This window comes from Eubalaena glacialis, chromosome 2 (genome assembly GCF_028564815.1).
Source record: "Eubalaena glacialis isolate mEubGla1 chromosome 2, mEubGla1.1.hap2.+ XY, whole genome shotgun sequence".
Classification (NCBI taxonomy): Eukaryota; Metazoa; Chordata; class Mammalia; order Artiodactyla; family Balaenidae; genus Eubalaena; species Eubalaena glacialis.
The window spans coordinates 150,016,223-150,041,771 of NC_083717.1; the positions used below are offsets into that span (position 1 = coordinate 150,016,223).

Genomic DNA, 25,549 nt, shown 5'->3' on the forward strand with positions numbered 1-25,549 from the left:
TGGACATTTAGGTTGTTTCCATGTCTTGGCTATTCTAAATAGTGCTGCTGTTAACATTGGGGTGCATGTATCTTTTCAAATTATAGTTCTGTCTGGATATCTGCCCAGGAGTGGAATTGCTGGATCATATGGCAACTCTATTTTTAGTTTTTTGAGGAACCTCCATACTGTTTTCCATAGTGGCTGCACCAATTTACATTCTCACCAACAGTGCAAGGCGTGTTCCCTTTTCTCCACACCTTCTCCAGCATTTGTTATTTGTAGACTTTTTAGTGCTGGCCTTTCTAACCGGTGTGAGGTGGAACCTCATTGTAGTTTTGATTTGCATTTCTCTAATAATTAGCGATCATGAGCATCTTTTCATGTGCTTGTTGGCCATCTGTAAGTCTTTTTTGGAGAAATGTCTATTTAGGTCTTCTGTCCATTTTTCTTTTTTTTTTTTAATTAATTAATTTTATTTTATTTTATTTATTTTTGGCTGTGTTGGGTCTTTGATGCTGTGCATGGGCTTTCTCTAGTTGCGGCGAGGGGGGGGCTACTCTTCGTTACGGTGCACGGGCTTCTCGTTGCGGTGGCTTCTTATTGCAGAGAACAGGCTGTAGGTGTGCAGGCTTCAGTAGTTATGGCTCACAGGCTCAGTAGTTGTGGCTCGTGGGCTCTAGAGAGCAGGCTCAGTAGTTGTGGCACACGGGCTTAGTTGCTCCGCGGCATGTGGGATCTTCCCGGACCAGGGCTCGAACCCGTGTCCCCTGCTTTGGCAGGTGGATTCTTAACCACTGCACCACCAGGGAAGCCCTTCTGCCCATTTTTCGATTGGGTTGTTTGTTTGTTATTGAGTTGTGTGAGCTGTTTGTATTTTTGGAAATTAAGCCCTTGTCAGTTGCATCATTTGCAAGTATTTTCTCCAGTCCGTAGGTTGTCTTTTTGTTTTATTTATGGTTTCCTTTGCTGTATAAAAACTTGTAAGTTTGATTAGGTGCCATTTGTTTATTTTTGGTTTTATTTCTATTGCCGTGGGAGAAGGCCAGTTTGATTCTTGTTCCTCTGCAGATGAGCTGCCTTTTCTCTGGAGGCTTTTTTGTCTTTGTTGTCTGAAATTTCCCAGTGATATAACTTGGTGTGGGTCTTTATTCATTTGAGCACTGAGTGCCCCCTATTAATTGGAAGACTCTATAAATCTATTAGTTTATTAAATCTTTTAGTTGTGGAAAATTTATATTTCTCTGAAAATTTCCTCTCCAAGTTTTTTTTCTTTTCATTCTGGAATTTTTGTTAGTTAAATACTGACCTCCTGGACTGATGCTGTGTGTCGTTCGGTTAATTTCTTGTCTCTGTTTCCTGTTTCTACTTTCTAGGTTTTGTCGCCACCATATGAAACCTTATACTGCCTTTTAAAAAATTTTTTTTTCAGGAGTCTTTTCTTGTACTCTTTTGCCTTTTCACAGCTTCCTGTCTTGCTTTATGAATGCAACATCTTGCCTTTCTGAGGATCTCAGTTAGAGAGCTTTTCACAAGTTCTGTTCTGTTTTATGAATTGTTTATTCCTTTGTGGCATTTCTTTAACTTTTTGTTTCCTTGTCTCTTTCATGTTACAGATGTTTGATTCTGATTTAACCAATCAAATGGAAGAATGAAGCAATATGAAACTGATTGGGATCTCTGTATCTAGACAGGGTTCGTCAGCTGGTGAGCTTTGCATTAGGGTGGGCAGTTAGGGGGCCCTATTAGCCTTGGTCAGTGGTTCTAATGTAATAGCTGCCGTTAATTCTCTCCAGACTCTTTAATTTCATTAAAGAAGGACCTGCCAGAGTTTTTTGGTTTTGTTAGTTTCCTTTGTTTATTTTGTTTTTTTAATAATGTAAAATCTCAAAGGTAACCAGGAATGTGAAGAGGGTCAATGATCAAGGGTCTAGAAATGTTCAAGTGGTCATCTTTCCTGCGCTTCAGGGTGAAAAGTTAGGGTACAGAGTAGTATAGCAGAGAGTAGCCCAAATGTTGGAGCCGGACTGTTTGGGTTCAAGTCTGGTTCTGCCACTTAGTTATAGGAAGCTACTTAACAAGTTACTTAACCTTTCAGTGCCCCACTTTTCTCATTTGTAATTTTTGGACAATAATAGTACCTACCTATTAGGTTGTTAAGAGGACTTAATTAAAAATGCATATTAAATAGTGGCATTTAGTAAAATCTCAGAAAGCGTTAATTTCTTTTTCTCCCTTCCAGTAATAACAATTATGGTGGTGATTGCCCACAGCAGAAATTTTGGGGGGATTAGGTAATTTTAGATTGTGTTTTTCTCTTTAGAACCTCAAAGTAGTATCATTGGTATCATTACTTGAAGTGCTGAGATGTATATGGGCAAATGTTTTCATAAAAGTCTTTCAAAGGTCCTCCTCTTCCCTCCAAAAAAGGATCTCACTCAAGATAACTTGATAAAAGTAGTTTTGGAGCCAGAAAACTAGCAATGAAAAAATACCATTTTCACACCCAGAAACTCTATGTACAATCAGAATCATATGTGCTCAGGGTGTTAGGAAGCTTTGTTTCCATACAAAACACTCACTGACAATCCTACTTCTTGAACTTGAGAAACATTGAAAGTTTCTATATAAATGGATATCTAGGGCAAGACTGGCAGGAGGAAATAATTCTTGAAAAAAAATTTTTTTTTTTCTTTGCTTCGAGTGTTGCCCCAATTATGGTGGAATACTGTGAGATTTTCCTTACCATACCCTCTGCTATTTGTAAAATTCAGGTGAGTTGAAGGAGTAAAACTTCTTTTTTTTTTTGGCTGCGTTGGGTCTTCGTTGCTGTGTTCAGGCTTTCTCTAGCTGCGGAGAGCAGGGGCTACTCTTTGTTGTGGTACGCAGGCTTCTCATCACGATGGCGTCTCTTGTTTCGGAACACCAGCTCTAGGCACGCAGGCTTCAGTAGTTGTGGCACGTGGGCTCAGTTGTGGGCTCACGTGGGCTCTAGAGCTCAGGCTCAGTAGTTGTGGCGCATGGGCTTAACTGCTCTGCGGCATGTGGGATCTTTCCGGGCCACAGGTTCCCGAACCCGTGTCCATTGCATTGGCAGGCAGATTCTTAACCACTGTGCCACCAGGGAAGCCCGGCAGGTGGATTCTTAACCACTGCGCCACCAGGGAAGTCCCAGTAAAACTCTTGTGTAGTGGTTCTTGCCCTCCTCCCCCCAAACTTGACCCTTATCTGAACTAAGATGTTTTAGTTTGGGTTATTTATCTTGTTTTTTTCCTTCTCCCACATAGTGGAGGAAGTTCTTAGAATCTATTATTGTTACTGTTATTATAATCATATTATTTACGTTTTAAAATGGAAATACACACAAAGGTAGAGTCACTGAGCCCCTGTATATGTACCAGTTAGTTTCAATATTTTGCCATACTTGTTTATTCTTGTCCCAATTAAATTTTTTAAAGCAAATTCTAGATATCATGTCATTTTAGCCCTAAATACATCAATATGTGTCTTTAAAAAATGCATTTTCCCCCATAACCACAATACCATTATCCTACCTAACAAAATTAACAGATTGATCTGACACCTAGCTTCTGAATTTTACTCTCCATCTTAGTATCGTAAGATTCCTTTATGTCATCTGAAACCCAGATATGTTCAAGTTATATGTGGTATCATTTTTAAATGACTTGGTTTTCATTTATATAAAAATATTTGCATCTTGCAAATATTTGACTTTCTAACTTGCTATGGAAAATTTTAATCACATAAAAGTAGATGAAATGCATTAGTAAAGCCCCATGTACCGATCACCCAGCTTTGACAGTAATCAAATCATGCCTAATTTTGTTTCATTTATTCCCCCTCTTCTTCCTCCTGGATTATTTTCAAGCACATCCCAGGTATCATTTCATTTGGAGTCTAGTGCATCTTTAAAAGATAAGGACTCTTTAAAAAAAAAAAATCTATCTATCTATCTATCTATCTATCTATCTCACCCCCCTTAAGTTCCTTAATATCATCAGATATCCAGTGTTCAAATGTCTGGTTGTCTCAGATATCATAGTTTGAATCAGTATCCATATAAAGTCCCTAATTTGCAGTTGGTTGGTAATGACTTTTAAGTCCCTTTTAATCTAGAGGTTCCCCGTGCTGCCTCTCTCATTTTCTCTCTCCCTTGAAATCTGTTTATTAAAGAAATCAGGTTTTATGTCCTTTAGAGTTTCTCAGAGTCTGGATTTTAATGACTCTATCCCTGGGGCTTAGCTTAATTAACATGTTCTTATGTCCTCTGTATCTCCTGTAAATTGGTGATTGAATCTGGAGGCATACTTCCTTATAGAATATATAATACATGCAAATGATAAAGGTTTAAAATGGTACAAAAGGGTATATATTGAAAAGTCAGTCATTTTCTCACAGTGTACCTTTAGGTGTCTTCCCCAGAAGCAATTATTGTGTGTAGAGTGAATGATATGTTTTTATTAAGCAGTTATATCACCAGTAAGCATACTAAATATACTAGTAATTCTGAAGATATAAAGATTACTAATTTGTACATTTTAGAATTTGATTTTTTTTAAATTTATTTTTAATTTTGTTGTTGTTGTTTGTTTTATTTGGCTGCATTGGGTCTTAGTTGCGATACGTGGGATCTTCGTTGCGGCATGCGGGATCTTTTGTTGTAGTGTGTGGGCTCCAGAGCACGCGGGCTCAGTAGTTGCGGTGCGCGGGCTTAGTTGCCCTGCGACATGTGGGATCTTAGTTCCCCGACCAGGGATCGAACCCGCGTCCCCTGCATTGGAAGGCGGATTCTTAACCACTGGACCACCGGGGAAGTCCCTAAAATTTTTTTATATTTTATTGAAGTATAGTTGATTTACAATGTTGTGTTAGTTTCTGGTGTACAGCAAAGTGATTCAGTTATACGTATATATTCTTTTTTATATTCTTTTCCATTTTAGGTTATTGCAAGATATTGAACATAGTTTCCTGTACTATACAGTAGGACCTCTTTGTTTCTCTATTTTATATGTAGTGGTTTGTATCTGCTAATCCCAAACTCCTAATTTATCCCTCTCCCCTTTCCCCTTTGGTAACCATAAATTTGTTTTCTGTGTCTGTGAGTCTATTTCTGTTTTGTAAATAAGTTTATTTGTATCATATTTTAGAGCCCACATATAAGTGATATCATATGATATTTGTCTTTCTCTGTCTGACTTACTTCACTTAGTATAATAATCTCTGGGTCTATCCACATTGCTGCAGATGGCATTATTTCATTCTTTTTTATGGCTCAGTAGTATTCCATTGTGTGTGTGGGGGGTGTGTGTGCATGTACCACATCTTCTTTATCCATCTGTGGATGGACATTTAGGTTGCTTCCATGTCTTGGCTATTGTTAATAGCGCTGCTGTGAACATTGAGGTACATGTATGTTTTTGAATTATTATTTTCTCCGGATATATGCCCAGGAGTAGGATTGCTGAATCACATGGTAACTCTAGTTTTTTAAGGAACCTCCATACTGTTTTCCATAGTGGCTGCACCAATTTACATTTCCACCAACCGTGTAGGAGGGTTCCCTTTTCTCCACACCCTCTCCAGCATTTATTGTTTGTGGAGTTTTTAATGATGGCTATTCTGACTGGTGTGAGGTGATGCCTTGATTTGCATTTCTCTAATAATTAGTGATGTTGAGCATCTTTTCATGTGCCTGTTGGCCATCTGTAAGTCTTCTTCAGAGAAATGTCTTTTTATTTTTAAAGAATCCATGATAAACTTTATTTTTAAAAATTTGTTTATTTATTTATTTTTGGCTGTATTGGGTCTTTGTTGCTGCGCGTGGGCTTTCTCTAGTTGGCAGCGAGCGGGGGCTCCTCTTCGTTGTGCTGTGTGTGCTCCTTGTTGCAGTGGCTTCTCTTGCTGTGGACCATGGGCTCTAGGCACGTGGGCTTCAGTAGTTGTGGCTTGCAGGCTCAGTAGTTGTGGCTTGCGGGCTCTAGAGCACAGGCTCAGTAGTTGTGGTGCATGGGCTTAGATGCTCTGCGGCATGTGGGATCTTCCCAGACCAGGGCTCGAACCCATGTCCCCTGCATTGGCAGGCGGATTCTTAACCACTGCACCACCAGGGACGTCCTAGAAATGTAATTTTTTGATTGGGTTGTTTGTTTTTTTGTTATCGAGTTGTATGAGCTGTTTGTATATTTTGGAAATTAGGCCCTTGTCAGTCGCATCACTTGCAAATATTTTCTTCCAATCTGTAGGTTGTCTTTTTGTTTTGTTTATGGATTCCTTTGATGTGCAAAAGCTTGTAAGTTTGATTAGGTCCCATTTGTTTATTTTTGCTTTTATTTCTATTGCCTTGGGAGAGTGAGCTAAGAAAATATTGCTATGATTTGTGTCAGAGAATGTTTTGCCTGTGGTCTCTTCTAGTTTTATGGTGTCCTATCTTATATTTAAGTCTTTAAGCCATTGTGAGTTTGTGTATGGTGTGAGGAATTGTTCTAATTTCATTGATTTACATGCAGCTGTCTAGCTTTCCCAACACAACTTGCTGAAGAGACTGTCTTTTCTCCACTGTATAGTCTTGCCTCCTTTGTCAAAAATAATTGACCATAGGTGTGTGGGTTTATTTCTGGACTCTATTCTGTTCCATTGATCCATATGTCTGTTTTCATGCCAATACCACACTGTTTTGATTACTGTAGCTTTGTAGTATTGTCTGAAGTCTGGGAGGTTTATGCCTTCAGCTTTGTTCTTTTTCTTCAGGATTGCTTTGGCAATTCTGGGTCTTTTGTAGTTCCATATAAATTTTAGGATTATTTGTTCTAGTTATTTGAAAAATGTCACGGGTAATTTGATAGGGATCACATTAAATCTGTAGATTGCTTTGGGTAGTGTGGCCATTAGAATTTAATTTAAATAGTGTATAAGTATATGATGCCGTTTAAGATGTGGCATTTTCTTTTTGGCGAAGCAGAATTTTTAAGGTGAGGTGGTAGCTAATTAGAAATTGTTTAAGCTAGATTCCTTGGCACTGCAGTGGACTACTCTTCACACAGTGAACAACATGAAAAGTAACCCCGTTAAGGGAAACATTAAAAAGAATCTTTATTAACATTATTCAATATCTGATACAGTTAGCTTTATTTTCTTAAATATGAAGATAGTGGAGTTCTGTGGTTTCTTCATGTAAAATGAGGGCAATATTTATATCAATGGGCTTTGGTGGGTCTTGAGGAGAAAGCTCCTAGCACAGTACCAAGTGTGGAAGAGATACTTGAATGTTAGCTTCCTTTTCTATAAGCATGGCCATAATTAACCATGAGACTCTTCTGCTTAAGTAGAATATTTTGGGTACGAGATGGGTGGCCAGGGAAACCATACCCAGTTTAAAGGGTTAGGTTGGGTCAAGAACAGGTCTGCTAGAGTGAGCCAGGGTGTACAATCTGAGTCACTTGGTCAGGACAGGTTGTGGAACTGCTGGTTAGAACAGGTGAGTTATGCCACATGTACCCATAGTCCACTACTATTTCTTGTGGTCTCTCCCCCCCACCTCAGCTCCCTCCCCAGTGGTTTTGCTGTCTGACAGACAGTACAGTTCAGAAGATAGGCATTAGATCAGTTTTAGGTGTACAGGAAGAACAGTGATTGGATTACTGGGGAGACAAGCAGCAGGGGGGGCCATGGGAAGCCAGGGACCAAGCAAGCTGACTGGCCAGAAGATGTAGATGTAGCTCTAGCTGCACAAGAGCAAGCTGGTTACAAAGTTATATGCAGAAAGTCTAATGAGAACAAAAATAGGGGAACACTTTCTGGCTCCTTAAATGATAGTTTCTTTCATGAGACCAACCTAAAAACAATTTACTGGTAAGAGTATTCCAACTAAGCTTCTAGGTTTGAATTGTGGGACATCAGCTGGAGATGACTTTTGGATTTTATTTCTGTTTACCAGCTAGATCAGACATTTGGACCTGGGATAATGACCATCTGTTAATTTGCCTCTGCTTGATCATGTAGGAAATTTGTGTGATGTTAGGCTAGTTAATAGGATAGAAATGTAAATGCCTTTGCTCACATCAAGTGATTCCGTAGTATTTTGTTTGGGAGAAAGTATAGAGATAGCGGAGTGTTCTCAAGGAAACTCCCTTTAGTTGTTTTTTCTCATAGCTAGACGTTAGTCTGAATACTCTGTGACTAGAGTAGGCTTTATAATTAGAAAGTAGTGCAGGGACTTCCCTGGTGGTGCAGTGGTTAAGAATTCGCTTGCCAATGCAGGGGACACGGGTTCGAGCCCTGATCCAGGAAGATCCCACATGCCGCAGAGCAACTAAGCCCGTGTGCCACAACTACTGAGCCTGTGCTCTAGAGCCTGTGCTCCGCCACAAGAGAAGCCACTGCAATGAGAAGCCCGTGCACCACAACGAAGAGTAGCCCCCGCTCGCCGCAACTAGAGAGAAAGCCTGCGCACGGCAACGAAGACCCAACGCAGCCAAAAATAAATAAATAAATAAATTTTTAAAAAAAGAAAGTAGGGCTAAGTGGTTACTTACTAGATATGGGAAACAAATTGTATGGTGTTTCCTGGGTTTAGAGAAGAATTGATTAAAGGATAAGAAATTGTTTTCCCTTGGTTGGCAAGGTTCTTTCTAAATCCAATCTAATAGTCTTTGGGCAAATATGTCCAAGTATAAGGGACTTGCCTGTGATTTGAACTAAATCTGTTTCCTTTTTCTGGTGAATAATGAAATAGTAAAGGGGCTAATAGTTGTCAGCTTGTGAAGGGATTCTGAGGCAAGTAAATCTTGCCACCACTGTTTGCTCCTAGTGTTCCTTAATTTAAGCAGGTAGTTTTATGTTCCTGTTCTAGAACAACTCTGAAAACAAATATATTGGATCAGAGTGGAGTGTAAGAAATAGTCAAGGACATTGTGCATTCATTGACTGGAGTAGAAGGTACCCACATGGCCTACATTATTCTCATACAATAGAACAACCTAGTTAAAACAGATAGATAACAAATATTTTAATACGTATTAATTTCTAGAGTTCTTTAAGACCCTCCCCCTCTTTTAAGCACAGGCTGTTCATTCTTTTCGATAAAATTTATGTGTTATCATCATTACAGGAATTGCTCCAGCTGTTGAAAAATAATTATACTAGAGTGAACACTTGTTTTGGTTTGCTTTGAACAAAGTAGACAACACCTATCTGCATGATTATAGTATCAACTGGGTATTGTGCTGAGTGATCTAATCCTCACCACAACTCTGAAATATCAGAAGTAGTGACTTGCCAAGGCCATAGAACTAAGAAATGGTTATTCTTAGAGTAGAATCCAGGCTTTACTAGAAGTGAGGTGATATTTTGCTTAAAAATTTGTGTGTGGGGGGTGTTATTTAAGTAATTTACTGTATCTAAGGCTATGATATCATAATTTACTAACTTTTACCAGGTTTTACAAATTAGAATTTGATAGCTGGGACAACACCCCCCTGTGCCCCCCAACATGGAGATAAACTAGGATTGGAGTCTCTAGTTTCGTAGGCGTTAGCCTGTGGGGAGCTGTTGGGAAGGGAAGAATTTGAATCTCCTTTCTATTTCGTAGTTGTAAAGTTTCTGGAAGTTTTGGAGCCATGGGAACATGTTTTGTTTTTTCCTTATCCCCTTAATTTCCTTCTCCCTCATCTTTCCACTCCCACTCCCCAATAAAAATAAACATATTTGTGAAAGAGGGCTAAGGGTATTGTGAATCCAGCAGGTTCAGACAAGTGTTGTAAGTGTGAAGGGCAGGAAGCCATGTTTGCTAGGACCAAGTTACTGCCTGAGAAGAAATGTGTCCTTAGAGAAGAGAAAGCCTGGGTACAAGGGTAGTAAAGAGGGAGACAATTTCAGTTCCTCTTGAAGACTGTCATTCATGTGGATCCTATAGGGCTAATGTAAAGAGGAGTTGTCTCACTAGACTGATGGAAGCCCCTCGTTGTTCTGTGTCTAAGTGGATCAGAGGTATTTTCTTTCTGAACTATAGTGAGTGGTCTGTTGAGCACATAGGAGCTGAGTGTGGAGTCTTAAGTAATAGTCAAGCACATTGTGCATTCATTGCCTGGAGTAGAAGGTACCCACAGTGGCCTGGGTTGTTCTAACACTATAGAATAGACAGAAGAGAACAACAAAAATGAAACAGTTCTCAGTTCCTTAAATTTTAGCAGTTTGTTTTGCGATCCATTTATAATAGTAAATAAATTTATAAGTGAGTTGAATCAACAAGTTTTTGCTGGGTTGCTATTGCAACTCTAATGGTTCCTTTCCCTACTGGGAATCCAGGTGGACATTTTTAGAGAGGGAGAGGAATTCCTCAGGTCCACACAGGGCGTGGCAGAGTGGAACTGGAAGCTCACTTCCAGATGCTTCCTCAGACAAAACTTGTTCCCTTTGGGAGGCTGCTGGGTGATGCCCACTATTCGGAACAACTAACAGTCCTGAGAACCCATAGCAGTACGTAGTAGGCGCTGAGTTGACAGACTTTGTTAATTGAGTAAATGATTCTATTGGGACACAAAAAGCAAGCCTTGAGGCTGGGAGGGGATCCTCAATCTTGTCTTCAAACAGGAGGTCTTGCTCCTTTTTGGTGTGGGTGGGTGAAATGGGGCTTGGGAAGGGAAGAGGTGCATCATGAATTCTTTTGTAAACAGAGGACAACGGGGTGTTGGGAAGAGGATGTGAGCAGGCACATCCCAGAAATTGAGCACAGGGGACTCAGTGGCTGGACCCTCACCTCTGCTCTCTCCGTATCACACTGTCTCCCACCCAGGACACAGGGCGAACAGCTCACCCAGGTGGACTCTTGAGAAAAGTACTTGATTATGGCACCTGGCATAAGTGTTCACCTGGCATTGGTGATCTGCTGAAAAACATTTGAGATGTATCTCATATACCCCCATGAACTTGGGACTATGAATGTACCAGGGTCTAATACTACGATGGTATGAAATAAATAAACTTCCTCATTTTGCATTTAGGTTTTTCAAACTTTAAGTTTGAAAAGCATGCTGTTAGTCCTTTGGCAAAGCTCTCTGCAGTTGAACAATCTTTGCTCATGGAATGACTTCCCTACCACTGGAAAGGTTCAGGCTGTGTGATCTCTTAGGGGATGGGTTATAAAAATATATTGGTACACCTGAAACTTACATAATAATTGTATATCAACTATACCTCAATTAAAAAAAACACTATAGCTGTATGAAAGGCTGTTTTAAAAAGGCACCCCAAATGATTACATCCTAATGTTAAAGCTGACTGTGCAAAAAGTAAATTAAAAGAAATAATAAAAGGGACTAATTTTTCCCCACTGATTGAACCCAACAGTTCTTTTTTTTTTTTTTTTTTAATAAATCATTTATTTATTTATTTATTTATGGCTGTGTTGGGTCTTTGTTGCTGTGCGCGGGCTTTCTCTAGTTGCGGTGAGCGGGGAGCTCTTTGTTGCGGTGTGAGGGCTTCTCATGGTCGTGGCTTCTCTTGTTGCAGAGCACGGGCTCTAGGAGCGCAGGCTTCAGTAGTTGTGGCACGTGGGCTCAGTAGTTGTGGCTTGCGGGCTCTAGAGCTCAGGCTCAGTAGTTGTGGCGCACGGGCTTAGTTGCTCCGCGGCATGTGGGATCTCTCCGGGCCAGGGCTCGAACCCGTGTCCCTTGCATTGGCAGGCAGATTCTTAACCACTGCACCACCAGGGAATCCCCCAACAGTTCTTAAGAATGAGGCTGACATTAAAATCTCAGAGGGGAAAAAATATCATATTGAAAATAGGTAACCTTTAGATTATATACACATTTTGTTCATTTATAAAATGTAAAAATTAAAGATTTTCCCAAATCTAGGAAAATAAAACTGGGAAAAAGCCTTTAAATTTCTTCTTTTCTCATTCCTCACCCACATTAGGTTTTCATAATCTAATCAATACCTGTGTTTCCCTCCTATTTGGAAATGTGGTTACTTCGTACATAGAGTTTTTATTAAAAAAGGGGGTTCAAACCTCCTCTGCTTCCACCATCCAAATGTAAATAAAGCTTATTTCCATTGATTCCATTTCAGTTAACAACTTTTAAGTCCCTCTCCACTTACCAGGCAGTGAATTTTTTTTGAAAAGGATGGTTTTTTAGTGTGTTTATATACTCTGGTGGTATTTGCATACGCATTTTATTTTTAAAATATATAGCTTAATTCTAATTCATTTGTAACACAGATGTACTGCTGATTTGTTCAGCTAAAGCAAACAACAGTCAAAGGAAAAAAACCCTTACCCTTTATTCCAGTCGAAATTTTTGGTAGCTTTTATTCTTTGGTTTTCTGTCATATTCCAGGCTATTTGTGAGCTCTCCTGTTATTGCTAAAGTTATAAGAAACTGGCTATCTTGGGTGAAAGTGGCAGAATTTTGCAGCCTTAAATGAACTTACTGACTTACCATTTGCCCATTCCTGCACATCTTTTCAAGAAAAAGTAGATTTGCTAACATCATTGGACAAGGGGCACAAACAAAACATTATACTTTGGAAGATAGCGGCTGTGTTAAATCTTCGTCATTCTCTTTTGAAAATACTCAAAATACAAAGTAACACCAAAGAGGAGCTTTGATATCACTGTGGAGTTGAATGTCTCATTTGCAAACACTTTTAAGTAACCTTGTATTGTATATAATGGGCTTCTCCTATTAGCTTGTTTGAATATATTGGTGTCTCTTTTTTTCCCCGTTTATAGGGAAAATAAGTGTCTGTGTGAATGGCTCTATGAACAATAGACTTCTCTCACTGTTTTGTGTTGTCTCTTATCCATGGGCCAAATTTTAACTAGAAATCTATGATTCAGGTGATATAATTAACAACTTTTACTCTTCCGTTTATAAATCAACTATAAGGATCTGTATACCAAAGGATATTTGAAAAAAGTAGGAATATGAATTTGAACCTAGGTTTTTAAAGTTTACCTTAGAGGGGCTTATAAACAAATTTTTTCATTTGTTTTTTTTTTGTTAATGAAACAGCTTAAACAAATGTTGATTCTGATCAGAAACTTAAGAAGAGACTTCAGAAGAGCTGAAATTTAAAGTGTTTACAAAGATAGCTCCCTTTTCCTGAGTGCTCACAAGCATTTTTTGCTAGGCACTTTACATGCATGTGTGTTAAGGACATAGAACAGGATTATTGTTGTCATATTATTACTAGACCCATGAGTGAGGTTTTTTTTTTTAAGCTCTTTGGGAAGTTCTAATATGCTGCTAAGGTGAGAATGATTGCTCTAGGAAGATTCACAGATTTCTGGCTTGGGCCTCTGGGTGGATAGTTGTGCTTTTTGAAGAGATAATATGGAAAGAAAGAGGCTTAGTTTGTAAATATGTGGTTGGGTTGGCAGTTGGAAATAGGATCTGAAGCCCAGAGGCAAAGTCAGTTCTAAAGATGAGGTGTGGGAGAATTATTGGCAGCTAGCTGGTACTCAAAGTTAGGGGATTAGGTGAAACTGCCTTGGGAGAGCTTGCATGTAGAAGAGAAGACCCAGAATTCTGGGGAACCTTGAGATGTTTTGAGTGGGCGGAAGGAGAGGAACCAGAGAACAAGTGTTCAAAAAAGAAGTAGCAACAAGGGAGTGAGTGATATTTCGGAAGCCAAGGGAGAAGATAGGGTCAAGTTATAGGGGACAGACTTGCGTAGCATATGGTAGGTGCTCCATACATTTTTGTTGCAAGTAGAATTGAATTAGTTTTAAGGAGTCATAGGTTTCCACTGGATTATCAGTTAGGAGGCTGCTGGAGACCTTGGTAAAAATAATTTAATTGGAGTAGTATTTCTCCTACCTTACTGTGGCCTCTTCTTGGTCTCTTTTGTAAGTTTCCTATCCTAACAGAGTTTCGTAGGGCTTTACTGTAGGTCATTGGTTCTCCAAGTGTGGTTCCCCAGACTTGCAACATCAACATCAACTTGTTAGAAATGAAAATTCTCAGGTCCCACCCAGACCTACTGAGTCAGAAACTCTGGGGATGGGATCCAGCCATCTGTGTTTTAACAAGCCCTCCAGGTGATTGTGATGCTCATGAAATTTGAAAACCAATATTTTAAGACCTTTTCTCTGTCTGTGCTTTCTCCTTAGGTATTTAGTCTATTATCATGGCTTGAGTTACCATGCTGTATGCCCAAACTTCCAAATTTATCTCCTTGGTCCAGTTCTTCTGAGGACCAGGTCCACAGATCCAGCTGCATGTTAATTCATTTTGACTTTGCTATCTCATAGTCATAGGGACTATTGTCCACGCAGATGTTCACACTAGAAACCTAAGCCTGATCTACTTTCTTACACAAATACTAACAAGTTCTAACCACATTCTACTTTACTGGTTTATACACATAAATGAAATAGTGATAATATTAATAATATAATGAATAAATGCCTCCTAAGTTGTGTGAAACACGTCTTTCAGGAAGTCTTAATTCTCAGAGCTGCTAATAAGTGATCAACCTGTCTTGCTGAGTGTGACTCCAGAGTTTAAAGGTTAAAAGTGTTATAAAACATGGTCTCTAAACCCAAGTTGAGTACTTCACCTAGTGCTCAACCAAAGAAACTTGTGTATAAATGTATAATATATCTGCTTACTGTACAGGATTGAATATATAAAACTAGGTCAGTTGTAATTAATTGATAGGCAATTTCCAGGAAAGGGTAGGTTTTTAAGTGTTAGAGTGTGGGGGGCTTTGGGGCCAGAATGCTTTGGTTCAAGTCATGATAGCACCACTTGCTGTGACCTTGGGCAAGTTACTTTCCTCCACTATGCCTCAGTTTCCTTATCTGTAAAATGAGGATAGTAACTGTCCATACCTCAAAGAGTTGTTAGGATTAAATATAATAATTAAGGGTTTGGAGTAAGAAGTGCCTGGCACATAGGTAAAGGTTCAGTAAATGCAAGCTACATTATTACTATCTCTTCCACTTATTCACTGTACTCCAGCCATTCTTAAATTCTCTTAGCTACTAGTAGCCATTCAGACGTGCCATGCACTTTTATGTTTTAAAACGTTTATGCATCCAGGTCTTCACTAAACTCTCCTGATTCTCCAGATTAGGTTAGGATTCCTTTTATATGTTTCCTTAATACCCTGTTTTTTAAAAGTAACAGCTTTATTGAAACATAATTCACATACCACACAATTAACCCATATAGAGTGTACAGTTCAGTGCTATTCACAGAGTTGTAATCATCACCAAAATCAATTTTAGAACATTTGATTCAAGTCATGAGAGTACTACCTGCTATCATGAAGATACCAAAAAGAATCCCTATACTCATTAGCAGTCACACGCATTTCCCCCATCCCTCCAGCTACTAGCAACCACTAAATCTACTTTCTGTCTCTCTAGATTTGCTTATTCTGGACATTTCTTCTAAATAGAATCGTACATTATGTGGTCTTTTGTGTCTGGCTTCTTTCACTTACTGTAATGTTTTCAAGGTTCATCCATGTAGCACATATCAGTACTTCATTCCTTTTTATGGCTGAATAGTATTTCACTACGTGAATATACACTATTTATTTATTCATCAATTGATGGACATTTAGGTTATTTCTACTTTTTGGCTATTATGAATAATGCTGTTATGAACATCCATGTACAAGTTTTGTGTAGATACATGTTTTCATTTCTCTAGAGTACATAACTAAGAGTGGAATTGCTGGATCATGTGGTAACTCTCTCTGTTTAGTCTTTTGAAGAACTGCCAAACTGTTCTCCATGGCTGCTGCATATTTTACATTTCCAACCCGAGTGTATGACAGTTCCAGCTTCGCCATATTCTTGCCAACAATTATTATCTCTTTTTGATTCTAGCCATCCTTAAGTGGGTGTGAAGTGGTTTTGATTTGCATTTCCCGGATGACTAATTATGTTGAGCATCTTTTCATATGTTTATTGCCATTAGTATATCTTCTTTGGAGAATGTCCTTTCCTCATTTTAAATTGAGTTATCTCTTTGTATTATTATTTCTTTGTATTATTTGTATTTCTTTGTATTTTATTGAGTTACAAGGATTCATTATATTCTAGATACAAATCCTTTATCAGACATATTATTTGCTGCAAGTATTTTCTCCCATTCTGGGAGGTTATGTTTTTACTTTCTTGATAGTTAAAATTAAAAGTTCTAAATTTTGGTGGAGTCTATTTTTTCTTCTGTTGCTTATACTTTTTGTGTCATATCTAAGAAACCATTGCCTAATCCAAGGTAATGAACACTTAAAAGTTTTATAGTTTAAGCTCTTATTTGTTTTATAACTATTTTTCTGTCTTCCCTGTTAGAATGTCAGCACCACAGGAGGGCTTGGATGATGCTTATCTAATTTATTTGTTGTTTGGAGCTCGTTTAAGTCTTGGAAAATACTAAGTGTTCAATAATGATTGTTAGTTATTTTGGAAAGGCAGACTTTAAGGAGCTATTATCAAAATGTATTTAAACACCCTAACTTGAAACACTTTTCTATTTTTTCTTTAAAAGCTAGGAACTGAAATATTGTATTTTGTTGGTGTTGCCAGGAGTTGTATTTATACTGCAGAGGTTTAGGAGACTTAAAATAAGTGTGTTTATTATGATTGCCTTCCTTAGTTCTCAGAACTTGTCTCTCTTTAGCTTACAAAACTGAGCTTTGTATCTGTACAAAATTGGGCAAATTGCATTTGCTTTTAGCCTTGGAGAGTTTTGTTTATTACTCTGGTCTCCATCAGTGATTCTAGAATAAACCAATGAGCAAGTCCCATGTTTCTAAACTTCTCTGTTTCCTTGTGATAAACAAAACTTTCATGCCGCTTTCCAGGAGTCTGATAAACACCCGCAGTAGGTGTTGAAAGACAGATTCTCTTTACTGATTATTTCTACCAGCACAGAGAATTTTGTGGGGGTTTGCTACCACAGATTGTTACTCCCTCCTGTCATACTAGATATGGGGTTAGGGTAGCATCTGAAATGAGGGCTTTGGCATATATTAAATTCAACTGTTGTGACTTTCTTTCGAGGTTAATGTATACTTTGTCATTATAAAACTGCATACTTAATCTTTTTTTTTTAATACATTTATTTTATTTATTTATCTATTTATTTTGGCTGCATTGGGTCTTTGTTGCTGCGCGCAGGCTTTCTCTAGTTGCGGTGAGCGGGGGCTACTCTTCGTTGCGGCACGCGGGGGCTATTCTTCGTTGCGGCACGCGGGCTTCTCATTGCGGTGGCTTCTCTTGTTGCGGAGCACGGGTTCTAGGCACACGGGCTTCAGTAGCTATGGCACTCGGGCTCAGTAGTTGTGGCACACGGGTCCTAGAGCACAGGCTCAGTAGTTGTGGTGCCCGGGCTTAGTTGCTCCACGGCATGTGGGATCTTCCCGGACCAGGGCTTGAACCTGTGTCCCCTGCATTGGCAGGAGGATCCTTAACCACTGCACCACCAGGGAAGCCCCTGCATACTTAATCTTTTGAGGAGGGAGAACTGACACTTTGATAATGAGTGATTTTATACCTTAGACTATAAAATCCGTTTTTAGTTTCTGTTTTTTAGTGGATTGGTGTTATAAAGTAACTTTAAAATGAAAAGTATCTTGAACTGGTGCATTAACCAAATGTAGGTATATTGCTAGATTTTGGACAGAATCCTGGAGGAATATTCTTAGGATTAAGCTAAATCATGGACGGAAATACCATCTCTTCTAACTTTTCTTTTTTTAATGTGGGTTTAAGAAGGTCTCAGTAGTGAGTGTTTATAAAAAATGTGTATGTGTTTGTATGCATTAAACAAATTTAGGATTTTACATCAGAAAATAAATCAAGCCATCTGATACCTTCTAAGGGTGCACAAAGGAAAGAATAGTATTTGGATTTATTGCTTAGTTACAGTGACATGTCTGCTGGTAAAGTGATGAAATTGTTTAATGAGTTAGTATAATATGTCTCAATTCTAATAAAATTGGCTATGGGTTTATGTTTATGCTTGTGATTTTAGCTTTTACTATGGTAACCTCCTTTCTACCATTTAAAAATTTAAAAAGACTTTCCAGAATTGAGTGCTGTACTTTTTATATTGGGAATAGCAGATCATCTCTAATTCTTGAAACACCAGCCCTGAGTTTCCTTAATACCATCACTGTCATTCTCATCCATGAAAATATCTTTCAGAATATATAAGTTTGGGTATTAATTAGACATAATTTCAAGTCATTTTGGGGGGTGGGGCTGGAATCTTTCAATGAATTCTTCTGTATTTCAATTTCCTTATACTCTCCCACCACTTTATTTTATTGTGAACTTGAATAATTTTATGTTTTCATATGATTTTTCTTTGATCCATAGCAGTCAGTTTTATTGCAAAACAAAAGCACAAAACAAAATACCCCAAACTGAAGCTTCCACAAATGTCAAGCGATTAGCAGAGTTCCTGTACTTCAAAGTAGTGAGGGTGAGGTGAGGGTTTGATTGAAATGAATGATTTATTAGTTTTCTATGTTCTGTTCAATTAAGCTGTTTTTTTCTTTTGACCTTTAAGTAGGTTCCAAATACATAAAACAGATTGAATTCATTTATATTTTCTTATTTTGCTTTAAAAATAATTTATTATTTATAATAAATAATTCAGAAAAGATTTACAGCATTATACTTGCTTTGGGCAGTTTTTTGGAATGCCATTTGGAGACATGAGATGTACCTCTGTTTTGCTTTTTGCAGTGCTTTGGGTAACTGCTAAACTTCTTGCATCGTTCTCACCAAATTTACAGGATAAGTTTAAAAGTATGGCCTCAGTCTTAACGATAAATGATTTTGCCTAAAGTCACTGTAAATAACAAATAATTTAGGTGGCCAACCTTTTATTTATTTATTTATTTAGTTGCACCAGGTCTTATTTGCGGCAGGCAGGCTCCTTAGTTGTGGCAGGTGGGCTCCTTAGCTGCAGCATGTGGGCTCCTAAGTTGCAGCTCCAGGGCTCCTTTAGTTGTGGCTCGCCAGCTCCTTAGTTGTGGCATGTGAACTCGTAGTTGTGGCATGCATGTGGGATCTAGTTCCCTGACCAGGGATTGAACCCAGGCCCCCTGAATTGAGAGTGCAGAGTCTTATCCACTGCACTGCCAGGGAAGTCCCGGTGGCCAACATTTTTTTTTTCTTTTTTTAAAATTTTTATTTATTTTCTTTTTTGGCCATGTCGGGCGGCATACGGGATCTTAGTTTCCCGACTAGGGATCGGACCGGTGCCCCCTGCAGTGGAAGCGCAGAGTCTTAACCACTGGACCACCAGGGAAGTCCCCAACCTTTTTTTAAAAAAATATTTATTTATTTAGCTGTGCCAGGTCTCAGTTGAGGCACATGGGATCTTTGTTGCGGCATGTGGGATCTTTTACTTGCGGCATGCGGGATCTAGTTCCCTGACCAGGGATCGAACCTGGGCCCCCTGTGTTGGGAGCGTGGAGTCTTAACCACTGGACCACCAGGGAAGTACCATCCCAACCTATTTTTATTGTAATCTTTTTTCTAGGTTTGGAGCTCTGTGTGAGGCTGGTTTTCAAAATACACATTTTAAAAAGATTTGTTAAAAATATGGGTTTTATCTACCTTGTGTTTTTGGCAGAAATTTTCATAAATGGTTCCTATTCTTAGAGCAAAATAGGGCAGTAGATACTGAACCTACTGAGGAGCTGCCCAAGAAGAGCTTAAACTCTGTGGGGTCTTTTAAAAACAGCGTGTCTGAGAAGACACTCCCCTTTCAGTTTAGTTTGAGCAGTAGCTCTCTCATACTAGCTATTAGCCTAAAACAGAAGTTCTAATTAATGCATTAGAATTGTATCTGAACATAATATTTCATAAATATGGGTCTTAAAAGCAACCTATTAAAATTGTTGTATAAAAGTTTTCACTGAATTTTATCCCTCATTTTCTTTCCATTTTACTACTAATAGTACTATGTTTGTGTATAAAGTTATGTTGATGTAATTATGGTCATATCATTGTTTAAGCTCTTTTTTGTCCCTTTTCTGATTTTTGCCTTGAAGCCAGTTAACAGAGCGTCAACTATTGTAATTAATTTAGATTGAATACATTGCTTAAAATATTGCCATGCCGCAATGACAGATAAAGTGCCGCATTTTAAACCTGTGTAGTCTAGTAGTACAGAGTAGCTCATTGTTTTATCAGATAAACTTTACGTTCTAGCTGAAAGGCCTACTTAAATATGTGTGCATGTATAGAATACATAGTCCTCTTCCCAATCATTTAAAAACAATTAGCTTATACTGTGCTTGAAAGTAAGCCATGAAGTTATGTGATTACCAGATTTTCAAAAACAATTGCTTAATGTTTTGAACTTCATTATGGTTAGGAAAACGGAGTCAGGAAAACCAGTGGGAGAATAATTTGTTTCCTGAGGAATAGAGCAGTAGAATAACCACAACAAACCAAGCATTAGGTTTTATGTTACTCATTGCCTTCATTCAGTTTCCATTTTCATTAAATGTTTGTGAAACACCTGGTTTTCTCTAGTGTTGCAGTGCCTATGTTTAAAGCTTTCTACTATAGTTGTTTCTACATAGTATCCTTTTGAAAATTATATGTCAAATCTAGTATCCCGTGCATATATTTTAAGTTTACAGATTATACAAGGAAATAATAAGCATCTTTGTGCCTAAAAAAAGGCCATATTTACATCTTAGTAAATGGAACCTTTCTCGACTAGTGCTTTTCAAATAGTAAAAATTTTTATTGTGTAAAGGAGGAAGGGAACTTAAGCATCGGCATTATGATCATTTTTTCCCATATCCTATTAGCTAATTCCAAGATTGTTTAATATGGTATCCACCCATTTCATTTGGCTGCAACCTTTGCTCTTATGAAAGTAAGACTGATTGTTCTGAATTGCTCTGTATATGTGCTTTGGCACAGCATGAAGGTGCCCTTAATAACATTGCCATTGTCTTTAAAACAGCTTGCAGCTATGACTACAAATAAACGGGTGTGACAGGAGGGCATGACAGATAATGGTTCTTTTTTCCGCCCCTAGTGTTTAACAAATCTGCTTTGGACTGTGAGCCTTTTGTGTTTCCAGGACTACCTACTGTATTTTCTGTATATTGTTCCTAGTCAACTAAAATGTTTGCATATAACTTTGACATGTCTACAGTCGACCACTTTGAATTCTTTTTGTGGAGGCAAGCAAAACAAAATGTGTGGGAAGAAGTTGAGTAGCCTTGCCTCTATTGGCATTTTTTCCCCCCACTTGCATACTTAAATATGAGCTTAAATTATTTTGTGTGACTGTTGTCTTCCAAATGTTTGTTTGCTTTTGTCTGGTTTAGAAATTTGGGAATGGCCTTTGGTTTTAATTCCCTTCCTTTTTCAAAGCACAGTAATACTATCTTTACTGTGCAATTTCTTTTTAAACATGGAAAAAAATTGCTGGCTATTTGATTGGCTTTCTTTTAGATTGCTGAGAGATTCTGCACTGACCATGAATTGAGGATATTATTTGTGTCATACTTTATTCTATTTTAAATAATTTTATCAAGTGACATTGAAACAGGAGGGAAGGGGGCAGGGCACAACCTTTAAAAGAATGACATAGCTATAATACATGGCGAAAACTAATAAGAACCGACTAGGTCCAAGATGGCAGAAGGTTCGACTTCCAGTAGACCTTGAGCCTCATTATACACTCATTGTAATACATTAGCATGCTAAATGACACACCCACCAGCACCATGACAGTTCTAAGGCTAACCATAAAAGGCCAAAAAGTGGGCGGTGGCCCAATTCCTGGAAATCTCTGCCCCTTCGCCAAAATAATTGGAATAATCCTCCCACTCATTAGCCTATGAAATTATCCAGCCTATAAAAACTAACCACACCATATTTCAAAGCTTCTTGCCTCTTGACTTCCAAGATGGCCCACACTCTGTCTGTAGACTGTGTTTCTCTCTAAATAATTCCACTTCTTACCTATCACTTCTTCTCCAAATTCTTCTGTGACGAAGCAAGAACCTCAAATTCACCAGGAACAATATGGGGGAGAAAGTAAATATCCATAATGCATAAATCAGAAAAGCTTCCTTACTGCTTTATGAGGTTATCTGAATCCTATATTCCTCACTGACCCTTTTAAGAGAAAGGGATTGACGTTTAATTATGGCAGTCTCATATGGTTGTTAGCATTTATTCCTATTTTACTGATTGAAAAACGGAAGATCAGATAAAACAAGCAGTTTGCATAGAATTACAGGCACATAGCTTGTAAGAGTCTGACTCCAAAGCCAATACTTTTAGTTCTAAACATATTTTCTACTTGAAGTTGAACCAGGAGGGAAGGGAGCAGGGCACAACCTTTGAAAGAATGACATAGCCCGAGGACATGACATAAACTGATTAGAACCAAATTGGTCCAAGATGGCGGACAAGTCGACTTTCACTAGACCTTGAGCCTCAGTATATGTTCACTGTAACACGTCAGCAAGCTAAATGACACACCCACAGGCGCCATGACAGTTCCAAGGCCGACCATAAGGATCAAAAAGTGGGCAGTGCCTGAATTCCTGGAAATCCCCACCCCTTCCCGAAATAGCTGGAATACTCCTCCCACTCATTAGCCTATGAAATTACCCACCCCTATAAAAACTGACAACCGCATACCCTGGTGCCACTCTCACCTTCTGAGATGGCCCACACTCTGTCTGTGGAGTGTGTTTCTCTCTAAATGAATCCACTTCTTACCTATCACTTTGTCTCTCACTGAATTCTTTCTGTGATGAGACATCAAGAACCCGAGCTTCATTAAGTCCAGGTCCAGGTGTGTGATCTCAGTTGGAAGACTGTGGGTTTTGGCTGGGTTTGAGTCCCAATCTGAGGTGCACGGTTTCAAAGTGGCTTATTTCTAGGGTCAGTTTGTCTTTTGGGAAATCCACTTGATAGCATAAAATATTTAATGTTGTAAATAAATCAGAATTTGATGATATTTAAGGTGTACTAAGGAACAAGAATAACTTGCCTTTGATTTCTCATGGAATTAATTGATAATTAGCCTTACCTTTAAAGGTACTGCTATAGTATTTTAACATGGATTTTTAAATTTGGTTTTCACATTAAGATTCTTCCAAAGTTGGATTATTATCTTTATTTTACAGATGATGAAACTGAGATGCAAGTTTGAAGTAAGTGCTAAGTATGTCTAGATGTGAGATTCAGGTTTTCAGGAGAAAACAGTGGTTTAAATAGAACTCGGTGATTTGGAACGAAGATACTTCAGGCAAGCAGTGTCATCAATTCCTCCTTAGTTCCTTTATCTTTTAAATGAAGAGGTTGAACCAAGTGATCTCTAAATGACTCTTTTTCAGGGGCGTGGGGTGGGGGGAGCAGCCCCACACTGCGCGCGACATGTGGGATCTTAGTTCCCTGACCAGGGATCCGACCTGCACTCCCTGCATTGAAAGGGCAAAGTGTTAACCGCCAGGGAAGTCCCTAAATGCCTCTTTAAATGCTCCAGAATGAGCATACTTTAAAAGCCTCAGCGATCCATGAGCTTGAATGAGAAAAATGTTAGATTCTTGTTTTCACTAATCTCTAACTGAAATGTACCATTTGCTTCAAACCACAGCAAGTCAGCAGTCCCTGTGACTTTGTCATCAATTGACAGTCATATTTTTATACTACATTGTAGTTGTTATAGATACCTTGAAAATATCATTTATATTGGTCATAATTTGGAAATTATGGTAGTTAATAGACTTGTCATTAGAGCTCACTATTTTATATATTAAACAAGAAGTGTATTGAATACTATATGAGTTTTAAATATTTTGATAACCATATAATCGGTTTTCTCAGTGTATGTATTTTTGCTTTAAAAAATAATTCCAGAGTCTATAGTGTTTGCATACTGCCAAAGAAGTTTGTGGCACGAAAAAGGTTATATACCCCTGAGCCACACGTTCTCCACTGTGACTACAAAATGGCCCATGTTGATTCTGGTCGATGTGAAAGAACTTTTGGACATTGGTTTTTCGGGGGGCTGTGTGTGGTTGGGGGAATCATCTCTGCATTGCTCTCTCACGTTTCCAGAATGAATGGACTATGATTATGTAACTTTCCATGAATACTGAGCAAGCTAGATAGACGCAAAATGGTGATGATAGAAATACATGATCATCTCTGTTTTGGATATCTTTTTTTGCAAGAATTAAGTTTCTAAATAGTTGTTTCATTTGAGGGATATAGGAAAAGACCTTTTATTTTAGGTTATCTGCTGTTGATTTTCCAAGCCAGGAGGACTAGCTTGCCAAAAAACAAAAGTTACCCGCACAACACATGTACTGCACAAAATATTTCTGAAACAGATGATCAGTTGGAAGGCTGTATCACCTTAAAAACATTCGGGCATTTGCTGCTGAGTTTTTGTGTTGAGAGTGTGTGGTGATTTTTTTTTTCCCATTTTTCTTTTGTGCTTGCTTGACTCTTAGTAATTTACGTATTAATTGGTTATGAGGAAGGAAATAGTAAATTCTTCATATTAGTAAGAATTAGGATTATACACAAAACTCAATAGCTTAATTGGAACACAAAGACTGCTAGAGTTCTGTCCTGTGGTGAGTCGTTATTCCATTTGTAATACATTTATCTTTAGATTGGGTAGGGTGGGATTTGCATTCCTGAAGTTACAAAGAGTTTCCAGATTCTTATCAGTCAGTATTAGGAGTGACTGTTTTCAATGGTGATAATGAGGCTATTCCCAGGAGGAGACTTAGTCACTGGCAGAATTGTCAGAACCCTGAAATAGTTTGGGAAAACTTAGAATGGAAAAAACAAACGTTTCAGAAAACAAAATGTGACAAAAAAAGCTGCTCTTGGGGGGAGGGTTAGATGGGGATGGATGGAGGTGGCAAGAAACCAGATGAACTTTCCTAAGGCCGAGAGCTATCTAGAAGCTGGAAGAGATGAGTATTATTTACTTAAAGCACTCTAGTGTGAACATGAAGTTTTGAGTGTCCTAAGATTAAGCTGGTTAACAGCCACTAATCTGGAAGTAGGTTGTGTATATTGGCAAAGTTTAATTTCACTTTGACAAAAAAAGAAATTCTTCTGGTAGCAGCTTGTTTTTGTTGCCAGTTTGAGAAAAATTTAAGACTTTTTTTTTTTTTTTTAATGTCAGAGGCATATTTTATTGGCATTAGATATACGTGTGTAAGGAGTGTTCATGATCCTACAGGCCACATTACCTAGGCTAGGGTTTACTAATTAATAATGAAGACAAAATAATCTTTGCCATGATTAGGCAGAATGAAGATGAGAAATGTAGACCATGCCTTCAGGTATGTCTGTCCCACCTCAATTTTAAGTGCAAAAGGAATCTTTTTTAGATTAGGATTTCTTCATGGCTACCTGCCTGCCAACATAACAAGCTGTAAAACCTTGTTTAGTTTACCTTAAATCCAGAAATGATTCTATACCAAATCCAAACAAATCAAATCACTCTTAAAGGAATAAGTGAAAACATGTGTAGCTGCTTGAGCTGGACTACATCTGTCTACA

At 38.3% G+C, this 25,549-nt stretch overlaps 1 protein-coding gene across 4 annotated transcripts in view; it reads left to right on the forward strand.

The window, feature by feature from the left end:
- FBXO34 (F-box protein 34) overlaps positions 1-25,549 on the forward strand; it is an 85,560-nt gene that overhangs the window by 22,895 nt on the left and 37,116 nt on the right. For 2 of the 4 annotated variants that reach the window (XM_061180861.1, XM_061180863.1), the window contains exon 2: positions 1,596-1,686. The exons of 1 other annotated variant lie outside the window; for it this stretch is intronic. The gene's annotated coding sequence lies outside the window, so the exon portion shown is untranslated. The remainder of the gene's footprint in view (positions 1-1,595; positions 1,687-25,549) is intronic. One more of the 4 variants, XM_061180862.1, reaches the window with a different exon arrangement.